This window comes from Patella vulgata, chromosome 6, assembly GCF_932274485.2.
Source record: "Patella vulgata chromosome 6, xgPatVulg1.2, whole genome shotgun sequence".
Taxonomy (NCBI): Eukaryota; Metazoa; Mollusca; class Gastropoda; family Patellidae; genus Patella; species Patella vulgata.
Window position 1 is genome coordinate 58,334,852 of NC_065884.2, and position 15,446 is coordinate 58,350,297.

The window sequence follows — 15,446 nt, forward strand, 5'->3', positions numbered from 1 at the left end:
TCGCTGTGTATTAAACCTGTGTTTCCCTTAACCTAGTTCCTCTGCATTCATTTTGGGATTTTCCGTCGTGCCCCCCCACCCCCTTTATCGCTGTTGCGGGACAAAGGGCATGGCATGAGTCAACGTATAGTCGTTCGGGTGGGACGAAAACCAGAGGTCCCATGTACACATTGCCGTACACAATTAAAAGAACCTTGGCAGCTGGAATTCGATATAAGAGTAGGCCGTAGCATAATGTATGCTCGTCTTCATTAACCCAGCCAGAGCAGTACGACGTTAAAACCATTTCATTTATTTTTGATAATTTCCTATTTTCTCTAACACAAGCAAAAGTAAACATTCTTTATGATGCAACATATTATATGTGTCAAGGTATAAAACACTTAACATGAAAATTTATACGAGGTTTTGATGAAACATATATCTACAAATTTTTTAAAAAAATCTTTACGAGAACATAGACTTCTTTAAATGATTCTTTTATTTGTTAAATTTTTAAGTAGAACACTTCAAATTCTTTCTTGAAGCAAGGTTTAACCAATTATTTATTTTTTGTCATTTTTATTTGTGTAATAAAGACTGAAAATGCGCGGTAAACAAGTTTATTAACCTTTTCCTGTAGAGATGGCATGTTCCCTTTCTTACTGAATAGATGTAAAGATTTATCTTATTACCCTCTCTGTTATTTTAATTTCATTTTCATGGCGTCTCTGAACACAGATGTTGAAGTTTTACATATAGCGAGGTACAATGCTAATCCTTTTGATTTATAACAACCGAGCGGTGCGTTACATCATAAATACAAAACCCGAGTCTGTAATGTTGACATTGTGTCGTATATGTAATTTATGCCATGATTAACATTGAAATTATCTCTTTTCAAACTGATGAATTCGTCATCTGATACTGTTTTCTTCCATCAAGATTTTTGCTTTTCAAGTGTATGCACTAGGGCGTAGGCGATGTAAATATTAATTTATGTTTCCCACCTCTTGAGAAATTTATCGATGTTAATAAAAAAGATTTTGTAAAAATATTTATATTTATATATGTAAATGATTAACTTTCCAGTCGGGTTTATTTTGTGGAACAATAATCTGTGGCTATTATTCCACTCTTTCATCACATTTAGAAAAGTTATCCAGAAAACCAGCAATTAATACAAAAAACGTCCAAAACTTTGGAAATCCTCACAACTGGTGCCAAAGTTAGCTATAAATATCACGCAAGCGACGGCTGCGTATGCTTGGCTGCGATATCACCCTCGTTGGAAGCGGGCTTTTCTTTTTAGAACAGTTCTTATCTATTTGGGAAGTTCGCGTGGCTTAACAAATTAACTCGACATTCTTTATTCGACATTTTACACAACACTACACGATAGTGTCTTTTCCGTGATTTTAACATTTTAAATAATTCATTTTGACAAGAGGGTTGTTAAAAGACAAATAAATGAAATCTACTCGTAATTAATGTGGCATGTAAAACCATCGTACATTTACATGCCACTTAAATCAACCGAAATTTCCCTTTTCATTTTAACAATGGAACATGCCGTGTTTCGGATTAGCAATATCATATCAACATGAAACAAATTTATTACATAGTTCATTGGACATTTAAATGTTTTCTTTTCTTTACAGGTGCGATGGAGAAAGAAAATAATCGACTTTGATATTATATTTTATTTGTAAAGCCATTTACACATCGCATCAATAGAGTAGGACAAATGACGTCGCCCTGCGGAAGGTACGTTTATTAGATTTTATTCATGTTTATTATTTTTGTACTGCACTTAATTAGGTTTGGATGGAGTTGCAGTGAACCGTGCATATTTTCTTTCTCTTTTATTTATACAGTTGTCCATCCAATTAATAAAACTGTGGTTCTTTTATTTTACACAGAACATCTGTATACATATATCGTCACCCAATTAAGTTAGCCACATCGTCCTAAATAGATTTCCCGGCCTTCTATTAGTTATTTTATTGCTATTAAAATACCATAAATCAAAATATGGAGTGAAATATGTATAAATGAAATATAGACCAGACTTTCAAGTAGTACTCTTGACCTAAACTACTATCTATAAATCCAAGAAAATTGAAAATATGGATAAGATGCCTAAATTTTAGTTACTTATTTATTTTTGGATAAATAATTGTACAATGCAGGCGCTTCAAACTTAATCTTAGTCTTAATTAACGATCTATGAATATTCTGCTGGATTGTTTTTTTTTATCTTTGTGCCCAACAAAGATAAATACAGTTTCATTTTCTTTAGTCTGTATTTTATTCTTCATTTTTTGTTTTCTTTCTTTATAAGAAAAATCAAACAAAACAATTTGCATATTTTTTTTGTAATTTTCATCTATCACGTTTACACAGCGCATCTGCGAACCATATCCGACAGAACGTAATTGAATATAAATTTGTTATCTAAATGCCTTGCAGACAACAATAGGAGTTTATCAATCATCTTGTACTGTGGAGACAGAAACACGATGTTTTAGGTACCTTTTGTTTACCTTAGCAACAAATGTTTTGCACCCTTAACAATACGTCTGTTTATATGCATGTGATAATCTTCTTGTTTCCCTGTCCATTGTTGACCTTGTCACGGGATTAAAAAACACGTTGACACTTCTGATACATCTTGACTGACCATTGGTCACATCTTGTGTCAAGAATAAAAAAAAATATTGTGAATTATGTTACAGATATATAGGACTAAAGAAAAGAGTATAACACGCTATGATGCTGTTTGAATATATTTAATTATTATTCATACAAAGCTTTTTATATGTAAGTACGTTAGACATCAGAACCAGAATAACCAAGCCGAGCCCTGTTATAACCCCCAAAATGCGCAGTTAGGATCTTAGGTGTAAATTAAGCCGCTAATTGGCTGAAAATAACAAAGGAAAATTGGTGTTATATTTACAGTTGCCTTTATTGCAATGCTGTCTGTTACTGTTTTTTAACACAGCTCATGGGGTACGGGGTATCCCCAGGGGTAAGTTTTACGGGCAACGGGTAAGTTTTACGGAGAGAAGTGGGGTGTATTTCCCTATTCCGATTTAATTAAATTGATGATTTGATTGGAGTGGGTAAGGGGTTATCTCTCTACATTTAAAAAATATGGTCCACAGATGAAGCCAATATTGAGATTATGTTTTCCCGTCAACAGCTTAGGCCACAGGGAAACCATCTTGCATTTTATAATTGGAAACGAAAATATTATTGTGTAGATCTTTTCATGACTAATCGAAATATCAGATCACTTTTGACCTTAACCGCTTTAATTTCGTTCCTTCATATCTTCAAACAACGTTAAAAAGTAAAATAAAATGAAATGGGGTTTAACTTGTAACTTATTTGCACTAACCAAACTAATGAAGACGGGTATACGCCACGTAATGTGCTATGCGGGAATTTGCCTGGACAGCGGCGCGTGGGCCTGCTCTTATTTCGAATCCCATCTGTGAAGGTTTCTTGTACACGGGACCTCGGTTTTTTTGAATCATCCGAACGACTAGACAAATTTCTTGCCAGGCCCCCCGTCCTGCACTACTTACAAGGGGAAACAACACTGAAAAATCCCGGGTAAATTTCTGGAATCTTCTGGTTAGTGAACCAGCGCCTTACTCACTGGGCCACCGTGGCTCCTGTCAAGATGTAATGGCAATCCAAAGGGTTTCTTTTCGTGTCACTTTATTTTTACCCTTTCCTAAATGTAGCATGCATGAAGATTCTTTCAAAAATGGCTACAAGTATCTGATGTCTCTTGACACCATTTAATACTGGGACATTGGTCAATTGACACATAAACTGTCATTGTTATACAATCTCAGGTTCTTGACGTTATATACCCATTCTAGTAATATTATCCTAAATATACCAACGGACACTACAGATTGAGTGATCGCGTGGTACTTTTAAACAATATGTTATCATAGTAATTTTATTTTTAAAACACGTTTCAACTGGACACCCCTGAATGTGCTATCTTGTGGTTATTTTGTCAGAGATGTCAACCAAATTCTTGAATTCAGATTTCATACCCATATTCAAAACGTTCTATAGACTCCCCGTCGTGACTTTCATATATCACCGTGTCCATATTAGATCAACTTATGTCCAGCAATTTTTATGTCATATGATATTAGAGGTATTTTATCATCCGGTTCTTTTCATTCCTTCTGGCGTTTGATATCAAAAGATAACCCCTCCTTCGTTCGTCATATATATTTCAGTGGATATCAAAATCAAAACGGCTAGAATCCCACGAAAAATTCGGTCACAACTTGTTTACATTTCTCAGAATATTCTTTCATGTGTTTTAATTCGCCATTCCAGCATCACGATAGAGTTTAATTATTTTTTTTCCAAAACGAAGACCATGCACGATTCTTCTACTTCGGAGTGGGGACATTATCCTTTAAATTCTTGATCCACAATACCCCAGTCGAATCCCGCAAAAAATTCTGCCACCAAAATTTTAAATTTGAATGTATATTAACCATTATGGAGACAGATGGGGGCACCATCCTTCAGGAAAATTCAGTTCAATTGTTAGTTGAACTACAGTAGCAAATTATATCGGATGTTGTTTTATTCTATTTTGGAAGAAAAAAAATCGTAGGAAAATGGGCGCACCATCAATTGAGGAAATGTTGCTTTTTTGGACATAATTTGAAGAAGTCGTCAATTATAGGACAATTAAGGCTACAAAGTAATTATTTATGACTGCAAGTCTGAAATGTACTTGGTTGATCATTTCAGTGTACGACGACTCAGCCATCTACGTTTGACCGCAAAGATTTTTTAACTCTAACCCTACTCAGGTAGGCCCTGTCAACACGTGTAGTTAGCACCTATTTAATCTCAGAGGTCTAAACGTTGATCTACCGGTCATTTATTAACTTATTGAAACATTTATTAATATTGATCAACCAGTGTATGGCTTATTAAATGACTAAAAGTTGAAATGATAGATTCACCTGTTATATGATATAGCAAAGATGTTTAAAAAAACAGGGCTTTATTTATTCCCAAAGGTGGGCCAAAAGGACGGGTTTCTTTATATCACAACTTTGACATAAGTTGAAGAAGGCATTGTATAGTAAGATACTAGAGACCTATATAGTTACTTATACTAGACGTAGGTCTAACATACCAATGTCCACTCCACAATGTCGACCAATTTATCAACCATTTTACGACACACATCTGTCCCGGTGTATAATTACTGAGGTGGTTTCAAACTCTATAATTATCACCCGATTTCTATGAAACATTTAGATGTTAACAAATTGGGTTAAGTAGTTCCAGTAAAATTTATTGGCCTAATGTTTCAGTTTGGTGTAATCTCAGTGGATTATACAAATTCTATCCGTCTTATTGTTTTTCTTTTCGAGTGACAAAGACAGTGACGTTGAAATAGATTATAAACTCTAGCGACCATTTTAGAATTATCATTAGCTAGTAAATTTTTGTGTTTTTCTTCTAAGCAAATCTGAAATTGTGTTTTAAAAAGGAATATCCTAATTTGAAATAAGGGAAAATGGGTCATTTTGTTTATTGAATTTATAGCAAACAATTAGTATAAAAGTTTGATTTGTGGTTGCAGTTTTCTATATTTGGTCGATTTGTTGTGTTTAAGACGTCTTGGCACTTTATTACACTTCTTGTAGTTTGAATCAGAATTGCCCTGTACCGTAAACATTAGATTATACCTTAACTGTTTTATTCAAGATCAAATGACTTACGGCATATAGGTACAAAATGTACATTACATTGATGGCACAATTATACAGAGAACAACAATAATTAAATAATCAACTACCGAACCGTAATTAAACTTTCTCTTAAACACATAGCCTGTTTTAAAAATTTACTTAGATTATTCAACACCTTTACATTGTTTGATGCGAGAAACTGTGTGAGTTTAAATACCGAAGGTCTTACAAAATAATACCGTTTAAGATATTGTTCTCTGGTCGAGTTATATACCTTAATTCATTCAGACAGCAATGGACCATAATAATATTATCTATTTCAAACAGCTTGACCGGAAACTTAACCAAATTAATTAGACCCTTTGATTAGTGATATGTAAATAAACAGCCATTTTTAATTTTAAAGAATCTTGAGTTCATTTCAAAACCAGTAAGAGCAAACTGACCGTTGACACAAAATATTTCATTGCGATCGGGGTTTACAAAATATCTCTTAAATGCTTCCAAGAATTTAATTTGTTGTTGAAAGGGTGCTAACTGTCCAGACGATTACTTGAGATGAGAGGAAAGTATTTAAAAGGTGTTTGTTCGTCTCTATCATTGAATTGGCAATAATCTGTTATCAAACACAATACGACTATCCCTTTAATGGCCACATCTCAGACGATGACGTAACCGACCTCTGTGGGGAGTCGGGGGTCTAATATTTGTGTAAATTACTTGTGAAGTGAACAAAAGTGTCGACATATTAGAGATTTTAACTTGACACTGTTATTCTATTAGTTCTGGTCGATGAACAACCACAAGGGTTTATTCGCATCATTTACTGCCGGATTGGATTATTAGCGCGCATTGAAATATTGCCGCTTTAAGATCCTTAACTGCCAGTTGGCAATCACCTTTCGCCATTTTTATTTTCTTTCTTAGAATATTATTGCTAGCTTAAGCTTTTAAGAAGTTTTCTAAATACTTCATATGGTTATTTGATGTGCACTGTGTGCACGAAACCTAGGGTTTTATAGCATCCGGGAGCCGTGGTAGCTCTCACTCACTAACCAGGTGGGAAAGTTGGCGGAAATTTCCAGCGTGGATTCCCCATGTCAATTGTGCAAGGCGGAGGGCCTGGTAAAGACGCTAAAGGTCTTTTGATGGTTGGAATTCGATATAATAGTAGATCGTAGCGCCGCTGTATGGCGTAAGCCCATCCTCATTAACACAGTCGGTGGAGAGAAGGAGGACGTTAAACACTGTTTCATTTACAACATAGACAAAATTTCTCATTTTTAAAGTTTTTCAGCAAAATTATATGGACCGAATCTACGGTCAGTTTCCAGCTAAAGATTACTACGACCTTCGAGACCAATGTCATTCATATGGATGTGGGTCAAAAACTGACCAAAATTAAATGTTTATAAATCCGGGTCGTTAGTGACTAAATTATCTTTTTGTCAAGTTTCCCTTACATTTCTAATACCCTCATTTCTTTCTCCTAATCTGTATAAATGCTTAAGACAGCTGTGATTAAATAGTTTGGACCTCAGCCCGAAAATAAACTAATAAACTAACTAGTACATTGGTCCGCTATGAGATCAGGTGGATATGTAAGCTCACAGAAAGATTTACTATTACTTGTACATTTGTGCCTTGCAATAAAGAGAATAAGGTAGAACATCTCTACATATAACGAACAATTAACAAAAACATTTAGGCTTGAAAAGTATGAGGTAATGTCGGAACATTTTGTAATTTAATTCTACATTTCTAAAAAAAATACACGTCTAAAAAGGTCCTGGATCTCTCGACCGAGGTCCGAATCCCGGAATGGGCGGTAGAGGCCTGTAGGGCACTAGCCTCTCGACTAGAATGCCCCGAGTTCAAATCTCGGAATGGATCGAGAAGAACCATCGGGATTTTTCTAGTTCGGACTGTGCGGTTCTCACATTGGCGTGTACATAAAAGAATCCCTGGCCGTTTTCATTCGAAAATGTGCAGGTGGGAATGCAGCTGTCCGGGTAAAATTCTTCTTATTATTACAAGTTAAAAGTTATCACATTTTAGTGTCAAAATGATCAAAGTATTGTATTGACATGTCGTTAAGCGTCATTCTATTCCATCGCTGAGAAAATATGCAAATTATCTGAACGGCTACACGTGTACGTCGTGCCTGAATTTTACAAAAATAAAATATATGGAATACTGACACAATACTCTTCTACTTTTCCTTTGTATTCTTTTGTTTATTTGTATATACATGTATGCTTGTTTTTGTTTTTTTTTATAATCATATCTACATTGTAAAGCGCCACAGAGCAGTCAGACTGACTGAATGTTCAGCGCTATAGAAAACGATTATTATTATTATTATTATTAATATTATTATTACTTTTGAGATTCCAAATACAGGGTAATGTTTATGATGTAAATTTTAAAATTATAAAAAGCGGATTGTTTAACTATTTGAGCCTCGCTGTATTTAAGAAAGTAACATTCTCTTTGGATTAACTATAGCATTGGACATTATCACGTCTGTGCCCCTTATTTGATATGAACATATTTTATTGATTGGTACTTCATAGAAACTTGCGTTGAATGTTGTTTCTGTACTGTCTGCTGAACTGATCATTAACCCACTCTTTGTGCATTTTCCCCGTTGTCCTAGAAAAGTAGTAGGACGTTAAAAGCCATTTCAGTTCATTGACACATTGTTAGAAACCTATTAAAAATTAAAATTGAAATCGTGTTTTCCGTGAATGAATTTATTTGTAACAGAGACTAAAGAAAGACCCAAGTGACCAGATTAATCACGTGTTTATGGTGTATAGTAAAGACATCCCACTGACAGGCGTCTTACAGACCCAATAATTCACAGGATACGTAATAAAAGGTTTCATTTTCAGGGGCACGTCACCTCTTCACCATGGGTAGATCGGCTTTACCGAGATAATTATACCACACGCATCATGACTTATGATTTAATTTAGACATAAGTCAATTGACACGGCATTAAGAAATGACCAGTGTCATTCTAAAACGTAATTAAATAACACCTATTTACCTGGAATGACATTGACACGTTCTGCATTCCTTAAGAAAACCTGAGAACAATAGGGAACTTTTTCACCATATGCTTAACTTGAAAGTGATGAATAAACGTTACTCTTGTCATGAATTTAACCTTTCATTTCAACCAACAATATAAACGAAGTTATGTTTAGTTACAAATTTCACAAAGGAACGACAAAAATAATTGGCAACCCATCATTAAAAAAAGTCTTTCATTTTTTGATGCACTGAAATATCAGATTTTGCCATTAAACAAAGATATTCGTTGGAATGTTCTCAATTTGAGATAATTAAAGGTTTAAGGCGCAGAGCTATTTCATGATGAGCAGATTATTTGATGTGCCGTTGTCACCGGAAGTGGTGCTGCTATTTGCCTCAAACCGCAATATTTAATCTTTAAAGGTCACGAGACATAAGGTCAGATTTAGTAGACGACACACTTTAATTAATTTCCTTCATCAAAAATTCCAACTACTAGAATTTATTCCACAATCTGAAATTCTTCAATCTTTAAATAACGAATTGACTGTTGTGTGGTAGGTTCAAATTCCTCGTTTTTCGGTCTATAATTGTACATTTGATCTATTGTGAACCGCGAAAAGCTGGCGTTTCACTCAAGCTTTTTGCACAAGCGGAAAGGGAAACCCGGTCCTGTCTTCAGATTTTTATTACACATTGCTTCTTTAAGATGTTTTTGTTCGGTAAATTTCATCCTATGGCATCTAGAACACCTGATACCACCATTACCTATGTATGTGAGGTGTTCACATATATTAACCAGCAACTTGTATTATACATTGTATAACCTTTTCTTTCTTACCCCCCTCCCCCCTCCTCCACAGTTTGGCGCCTGTACCACCGTCAAGGAAAGTTTTCCAATTCCTTCGAATGAGACAAAAACAAGGTCTACCCGTGCCCAGATGTACATGCTAAGGGCAGTTGGAATTCGTTGTCAGGGAAAAATTCTCGCAATGTACACGTAACCATAGAAATGAAAACAATAATAATACGTTAGTCTCAAAAAGATGATCGAAGTTTGATGGATGAAACCCTATTGCCTTCTCTCCTAAACCAGTGTTCGTAAGAGATCTGTATATATGACATGTGTGGTAGAACTATACAGTATCATCTAGACTTGTTGAACTCAACAGATTCTCAAAGATAACAGATAAAAATCATGCAATAACAAATAAATCAACATTTTTTTTACAGAAAAATATGTACAAACATATCTCGTTTACTAGAATGCTACATTTACAATTATCAGACATAAATACACTTTTCAATTTAAATTGATTTATGAAGACTGTTTCTTACTGGGTTTTAAAGCGGGTACTTACCAGAATACAGAGCCTAAAATTTTAGGTTCCAGTATATGCAATGGGATAACCTAGTTGAAACGTCGCGGTACTGAAAGATAAGTAAATGATAATTTATTTATTTATGCTCGCAATTTCTTAAATACCAATTAATCAACGTATACTCAATTACTTTCTTGTCTATATCTGTAATCTTAAAACATTACTCAATCGGGAGTATTAATTCTTACTGTGGTCTTAGAACAGTGTAAATTCGGGAGTATTTTTACTGTTATCGTAAAATCATACTCCTATCAGTAGTATTTTTACCGTAAAGCTAAAAATATGCGCATTCGGTGGAATTCTAACTGTAATCTGAACACACTACTTAATTGGGAGTATACCTATTGTGGTCTTTAAAAATACACATTCTAGAGAATTCTACCTATTTTAAACCCATACACATTCAGGAGAATTCTACCTGTAATCTTAACACAATATACATACGGGAGAATTCTACCTATTACCTTAAAATCATACACATTTGGGATTAGTCTTACCTCAATTAAGAGTCCCTGCAATCTTAAAATTATACAAACTCGCAAGAATTATCACTTCAGTAACGAATACGTGTAATCTTAAAACTTAATAGCTAGTATTCTTACTTTGCTTATAACCAGTACGCGTATTCTTAAAACGGTACCCAATCGTAACTTTCTTAAAAATGTAATCGTTCAGAAAACTATACCCAATCGCGAATTTTCTTACTGGAACTGAACTCAATCACGAGTATTCTTGAAGTTATATGGCATCCCAAGTATCCGGATAATCAAAAACCACCAAGTCTAACATAAGTATGCTTCTTTGATATGAACATTCCACTTATTGATTTCTAATCGCCATCTTAATCTGTCTGAGTTAAAAATAAAAGTAGCAAAAAATACTGAAAAGCAACATGTGTTTGTGCTTGTATGCTTTTAATTACATTATACCAACATTAATCTTTTCTTAAGATAAATTAGCATATTTTGGGGTCTAAAATATTTATGGACCATCTGTCTCATTCCTCTTTAAGCAATTGAAAAAAAAAAAGAATCGTATACGTTTAAAAATCATATGTGGGGATATTGTAGTACCTAACATATGATTAAATAATTAAATGCGTGCTACTCGTCTGTCGAAATTTTGAAATAAATGACAATGGGTTCGAGTCTATAGATCAATCTTTAGGGTATTTTGTTAATTTTCCAGATGGTGCAACTGTTAGACATGGTGGTTGAATGTCTAAACTAGCGTGTAAAAACGAATTTTAGTGATAAATTATAATTGTACATGTTTATTTAAATTATTTAAGAGGGTTTTTCACTTAGAAACTTTCTTTAACAAGAGAAAAAATGCTGCAATCTAGATAATATTCCACCAAGTTAAGACCACGCAGTCGTTTGAAAGTCAAAATGAACCCTATTGCACCCACGGCTACCAAGACATTAATCATAGCATCAAAATGCAGAAATACTAAACAAAACCACTAGACGATATAGTGGTTAGGTTCATATTCTTCTATGGGAGCCACGTTGGCTCTGTGAGTAAGACGTTGACTTGCTAACCTGGAGGTCCCGTCTTCGACCCCTGTGATTTTCCGACATGCCCCCCCCCCCCACACACTACCCACCCCCTCTTGTCAGTGGAGCAGGACGGATGGCCTGGCAAGGGACATAAGAGTATGCACATTGAATGGCGTTTGTCTGTTTTCATAAGCCCAGTGCAAGCCGAAGAGCAAGACTTTAAACCCCATTTAATTTTAATTTCATTTCATATTCTTCTGACTTATTAAAATTTAGTTCCAGTCGACACTGCAAAAGGAGCTACCCTTGAAGATTTCCAGTACAGTACCTTAATGTTGATATAAGGTTTATATTGGTAGTTATTGGGCGAATATGCTAGTCCCAAAATGGCCTAGTTGTTTTCAGTTCATCATAAAACCCCATTCATTCCCGTCTTTATCTTTGATATTATGATAAGACTATGTATATAAAGCTTGTATTTATGTGTTTATAATGGTAGTTATTGGGTGTTAACGAGTTAGTAGAGTGTTTAGTCTGAGATGGTAATAGTCTTATTGATAATTGTTGATAGGTTGTTTAACTAGACTTTTATAAATACCTAGACCAATCTAAATCTTATTGATAACTGTGATATCGTTATATCATGTCTGTAATTGTAAGGAAACGCCGAAGAGTGATGACTTAAAGCTCACTAATATATATAATATTTTATCTTGTGGAATTTGGGTTATTATATAAATGATCGGATAAGAGTGGAACGGTCCTAAATGTCTCGTCAGCACAATAGAATATTTTTATAATTTCTATTTTTTTTGTGAAACTAGGTGTGGAAATTTGTCTGTACAGTGGCGTTTTCCGACTACTATTCTTCGATTTCCAAATGCCAAGGTTTCTCTTACGTGCTCAACCTCGGTTTTTCGTCCCTTCCGAACGACTAGGCGTTCTTTCCTTGCCCCCATGTTAGTGCCCTGAATACCACGGAACACCGATTGGTCAAGAAATGATATACTTGGTGAGGGTGGTTTTGTAGTTGTCTGATATTTGTTTTCGTTGTCGAAGAATGAACTCGACTTAATTGGGGTGTGTGGATATTTACTTGGTTGTATCGCATATTTGATAAGTGGTATCAGGTGTTCTAGCGCGATTGGGAATACCACGACTCGTGCACGTACAGTAGTCTGTCTTACTTGTAAGTTCAACTTTTGAGTTAAGTCGCTCTATTATTTTGAACATCTCGGTTTCGGCAATTTGTTCTTCTATTAGGAATGTGATCACTGGATGAGTTATATTATGCGTCTCAGTGATAATAATCAACAATAACAATACAGTCGACAAGATATCACACATCTACTAATCAACTAGAAATAAACTAGAGCAATAACTCACACCTTGCTTCCACAGATAAGACGCGATTCTCCACCGTCTTAAATAACTGCTACATAAGAATCGGTTCTATGGCATCTACCTTAAAAATAAAACGCGGCTCTTTGGGATAGGATGACAATAAGACCATAGGGTTTGTCATTAAGTGAAATGGCGCGGTTTCGATCCCAGGCTTGTACGTGACAATGCGTGGGGTCGTGGGTTTTCTTTCTCCGGGTCTTCCGTTTTCATCCGTATGCCAAATATTCCCAACCGGCAAGGGAATTATCGAACTAGAATTGTATCATATGTTAGTCCTGAAATGACCAAGTTTATCTCAAGTGGACGTTAAGCCCCATTCCTCGAATTTGATTAAAAATAAGAGGCGGTTATATGACATTTTAAATAACCACTTAATAAAATTAACTGCAAGACGTGGTTCTATGTAAAACGCACAAGTCGTGTTCCGCTTATGATATGAGCTACGGTTTCAGGTAATCGACCAGCTTAAAGCAACATATCGTGGTTCAATTTTATATGAAATACCTATTGGGTGAAACGCAGTTCAGTGTCATCTGAATTAATTAGCAGATAAGACGCGATTCCGCATACAGTTCCATGCCTTCAACATATCCAGCAGATAAGACGCCTCTCTCAGTCATCTAACATGGCAGACACATCGATAAAAAAAACTTTACCGAATACCAGATTTAATTCCATTTCCTTCATCCGTAGATAACACCCGGCATGTCTAGAAAGTTTTCTTTTATTGTTCATAGTAAAACTGCATGGTAGGCTTCACATGACAAAGAATAATCTAGTATATTCTTTATGATAAATATGTACCAGCTACATGTTATATATATCCTTACTTATCTTTTCCATTATGTCACATGATAATACTACTTTATGATTTATACAGTACAAGATTTTTGTGTGGGAATAATGTATTAGTTTGAGGAATTTTCATATGTTTGGGTGTTGTTTCTTAATCTCAAAGATTGTGAGAGCATTGTAACATTTTGTTAAGTTTTCTTATATGATTCTTTTATTTTAAAATTATGTTTTTGTTGTATCATTGATAAATACAATGCCTTACTTTAGACGAGTGTGGTAGCAGAAAAGAATGACTTTAAACCCGATGTCATTTGACTTTTTTCTAACCTTTCATCATATACCAATGAACATAAGTGACTAGGACAGAAATTATTGTAACCAATGACTGAAATAAGCGACAAGAGGATACATAAAGAAGTAGCCATGTAGTTAAAATCAACCAAAATGAAAACCTGGAATGAAATAAAATTCTAAAAAGATCTTGAAGAATTAGTGACATTCTATATACGTATATTATGCCTATCAATCAGATGGTGTTGTCGGGAAGAAGATTTACAGAGCGGATCTACTGGGTAAAAATTCGAATAGTTAGGCCTAAAGTTCACTGGCCGGTTATAAACGTTTTAGTTAAGAGAGAGCAAATTACATGTTATTGTGCTAAAAGATGTACGAGTTTTATATAAATAATGGTAATTAATTCCGGGAAACACGGATTCATTATACTTAATCTTTAATGTCGTAGTCGCATTAATTGCCATGAGCGCTTCTAATTGGGCAAGTGAAGGGTGACATGATTTCGTTCAAATCATATCAATTCGGTCAGTGAGATATTGGTCTCTCTGTTTTTGGGACGTGGGCGTTATTATTTGGGAAATGGGTTTCAATGTAAAATCAGGAACCGTAGATAAACCAATTTAACTTATATCACTTGTTTTTTAATCTCAACCAGAAGAAGTCAGAAGCCAGAGCAGAAGTTTTGGAGATAAGCCGAGCACCAAGAAACAAGATAGGTTAAAGTGGCCAATTAATGCTTCCAAGTGGCATAAAACACAAAGCTTAAATGGTAGAAATCGAAAGTAAAAACAGAAGACATTAAAGTCAATAGATAACAACCAGGCTAACTTCTTGTAGTAGAAGTAAAGAGTCGTATTTTAAAGCCAGCAAACAGAAGGTAGCAATTACATGATTAGTCAAGTAATATTACCCAGATTACCTCTCGACTTACGGCTGCCAAATTTGATAATTTGATCAGTTGATAAAAAGTGGAGAGTGGTGGCTGGAAATACACCAACGATACTAATTCTAGAGGAAAGTGACATTTTAGTTACGGTAAACAAAAACTGTTGTTGGTGATATTGACAGATATTGTGAATTAATAGTTTGTCTTTAAAGTGGCGTCTTCTAAAGTAGGTTGGCCCTTTTCTTGGGATTTGTTCGTGCTTAATGAATGAATTAAGTGAGTTTAACACGAACATGAACTGTTCCGTTTTTTTTCGTTTCGGTGATGTTTCTTCATATAATGCAATAAAACGGTGTTCTATTTAATTTTAAGCCACGGTAGATCGGTGAGATCAGACATGGAG

The 15,446-nt window shown here is 34.9% G+C and overlaps 1 protein-coding gene across 1 annotated transcript in view; it reads left to right on the top strand.

Moving 5' to 3' along the window:
- Window positions 1-1,670: 1,670 nt before the first annotated feature.
- Window positions 1,671-15,446, top strand: part of LOC126824440 (lactadherin) — a 138,747-nt gene continuing 124,971 nt past the window's right edge. Inside the window, exon 1 of the mRNA XM_050553670.2 lies at window positions 1,671-1,746. The gene's annotated coding sequence lies outside the window, so the exon portion shown is untranslated. The remainder of the gene's footprint in view (window positions 1,747-15,446) is intronic.